At 39.4% G+C, this 3,028-nt stretch overlaps 1 non-coding gene across 1 annotated transcript; it reads right to left on the reverse strand.

Annotated features, from left to right (window-relative positions):
- Window positions 1-2,249: 2,249 nt before the first annotated feature.
- Window positions 2,250-2,390, reverse strand: LOC111723235. Its single transcript, XR_002771818.1, has one exon.
- Between the last annotated feature and the right edge of the window lie 638 nt (window positions 2,391-3,028).

Below are 3,028 nucleotides of genomic sequence, written 5' to 3' on the forward strand. Positions count from 1 at the left end.
CTTTTTTGTAGTTTTTGGCTGGGGCTGGGTTTGAACCTGCCACCTCTGGCATATGGGGCTGATGCCCTACTCCTTTGAGGTACCACCCTGTCATCTTTTAAATAATAAAATAATCTTAGCAATTATTTGTATTCCAGTGACTTTATGCAGAGTAAGCTTATGGTCACATGTGGAAGCCTGTTATGTGAAAGAATTATTAGATCATTTCAATCATTAACCCCTGACAAATGGAACCACAATTTAGGTTCTATTTCTATTTAAGGCTTCAGTTTTCTTTCCTTTATATCTGCTAATCGTATATTGCCTTATAGTTTATACTACAGTGAGGTATACAGTAGCTATTTAAAAGCTACTATCAGAACATGTAATGCCTATTAAATATTATAATTCGGTCTGTGGTAAAGAAGATGACTCTTTAGTGACTTGCTAAATAAAATTTCACTTGCTTCCCATTTTTCACCCTTCAATTCATTGACCAGATAATTTACTTTGAGGTAATGCCAGAAGGTTGATATTACATTTTAAAAGTTTGAATTTCAGTGAATATCTGACTTTTTTCAAAAGACAGAAGGCCAACTTTTCTGGGCAAAGAAAATAAAAGTATGTAAAAAGGGGAAAACAAGTGTTTTCACTGACTTCAGCATAGTTGAATGTCTGCTTAGGTAGAGCACTGGGCTTTATTTTTCTGATTTCTTATTTATTCTCCATTTTATAACCACGTTTCACCTTACTTATTTACCTGGGGTTGTTCCAAAGGCTGGATGTTAGCTTTTCTTAGCTTCTCCCATATGCAGTATTTTGAAATGCTTATTGCCGACAAAAAAAAAAAAAAAAAAAAAAAAAAAAATACACTGATAATCTTCAAGAATCTCAGGCTCTAAAAATGTTTTGCAAACTCAGATGTAACCAGGGGTCAAAAAAGTAAAGAGAATGTATTAGGAAGATCAAGTTTAAGAGACAATAGGGAGTAATTAGGACTTTGAGCAAACTAAGGCACTATTTTACTGGTTAGGGCACTGCCGTTTACTTCCAGCAAATTGGTTCCAGATCTCCTAAAAATTTTAGAAGTTATATAAACTTAAACCTTGTATAACTTAAAAGTTATATAAAATCTCTTTTTATTAAATGTTGGCAGCTGGTGTAGAGCAGCAGCAAGCACACTACACACTCAAGCAACATTTCTGCACGCCAAACTCCCCATGCCCCATGTCACCAGTCCCAGACAGGACTGACAGGAGTAAAAACTTTCTGAACGTTTATTTCAATCATCCTTGCAGCTCCATATTCCCAGCCCTCTTTAAGCATTGATCTCCTGGTTATTACTTAACTGTAAACTTGCCTCTTCTCCCCTTCCTGAATAAAGTTTACAGACTGCTACAGAAATCATCAACAAAATCAGTTCAATCACAGCACAATATTTCTGAGCCCACAGTGGCTGCTGATTACATGGCAGGAGTGCTACTGGACCGGAATTCGAAAGGCCCAGCTTTCAAGAAGCTGAGCAAGTAGTGAAAAATTTCATGGGATAAATTGTATCTCATAAGTTTATTGCAGTTTATCCCACAAAATGGGATAATAAAAGACAAAATACTTTGTACATTAGAAAGAGCTAAAACATTATGTAGTCATAATTCCAGATTAGCATGGCATTACACTGACTTCTAAACCTTCAGGGATTATCTCTCCATTTATTTTTTCCCTGCTGGTCTTCTGGGCTCATATAGCACAATATAAAATTTTGTACCATAATATCTATATGCCTTTCTCCATGAGTCTAGCTTTGACTTTATATTTTATTTCCTTGCCTGAAAATCTTAGCATGAATCAATTTAACTTTATGTTCTTTGTTTTCTTAAATAACTCAAGAATTAAAATGATAATATCTGAGGTCCCTTTCCTATGACATGGATACAGTGAGAGTTTTGGTTCTCAGCTCTTTTCTGTTTTCTGTTACCACCAGATCAAATAGTTGTAGTTTCATGGTGGTAGAAGGTACCCGGAAAATCACTGAATTCAATTTCTTTCTTCACTTTCAGAGGCAAAAACTGAAAGTTAAAGATGGTACTTCACGAACTAGGGTGAAGTGAGTCCAGATGTGGAATAGATTTTAATGTTCGTGTCCCTTCATAGTTCACACTACTCTTTTTAGCGTTTCATGAATTTCAGGGCCCTTCTTTTTCATGAGAACTCTGATATTTTAGTTTACAATCGATTTGCCGTCTCCTCCTGCCCGGTTATCATGGCCAAGTACATGTGAGGCTAGGGCAGCCCAGGTGAGGCTCCTTAGTTCAATGCCTCTTCCGCAGGCAGGCAGGATGTCTGGCCCTCTACTCCAGGCTTGCCTGAGGGGACCTGGAGAAGGTTGAGCCCACCCCCCAGGGAGCAAACCCAGTAACATCCAGAATGTGGGCCACATTTGCTCTCACTTCACTTGGCCCACAAAATGAGACCTTAGTGTTCTCACTCTATAAATTCCTCTGTGTGCAAGTTCTTTCCTTAAGTTTATTTACTCTGGGGAGCAAATACCACCTTGGGATGAAATACTAGGCAACTATACTACCAATGAAAAGAAACTTTCAAATGTGTCATATTTTCCAGCCCACCTTCCATCTGAGCCCTCCTGCGGCTGCCACTCTCACTCAAGGTGATGGCTTAAAGCAGGCAAGTCCCTACACACTTTTTCTGCATTAGCGCCTTTGCTGGAACCATATTTCTTGTTAATCCTCTGTACTCAACACTCTTCCCAGTCTGCCAGGGAAAGACTACATCCTCCTTCGGGATCTATTTATTTATTTATTTATTTTGAGACAGAGCCTCAAGTTAACCCCCTGGGTAGAGTGCTATGGCATCACAGCTCACAGCAACCTCCAACTCCTGGGCTCAAGCGAGTCTCCTGCTTCAGCCTCCCAAGTAGCTGGGACTACAAGTGCCCACCACAACGCCCGGCCATTTTTTTTTTGGTTGCAGCCATCATTGTTGTTTGGTGGGCCTGGGCTGGGGATTCGAACCTGCCACCTTAGGTGTACGT

This window comes from Otolemur garnettii, unplaced genomic scaffold (assembly GCF_000181295.1).
Source record: "Otolemur garnettii isolate 467f Iridium unplaced genomic scaffold, OtoGar3 scaffold00009, whole genome shotgun sequence".
In the NCBI taxonomy this organism is placed as follows: domain Eukaryota; kingdom Metazoa; phylum Chordata; class Mammalia; order Primates; family Galagidae; genus Otolemur; species Otolemur garnettii.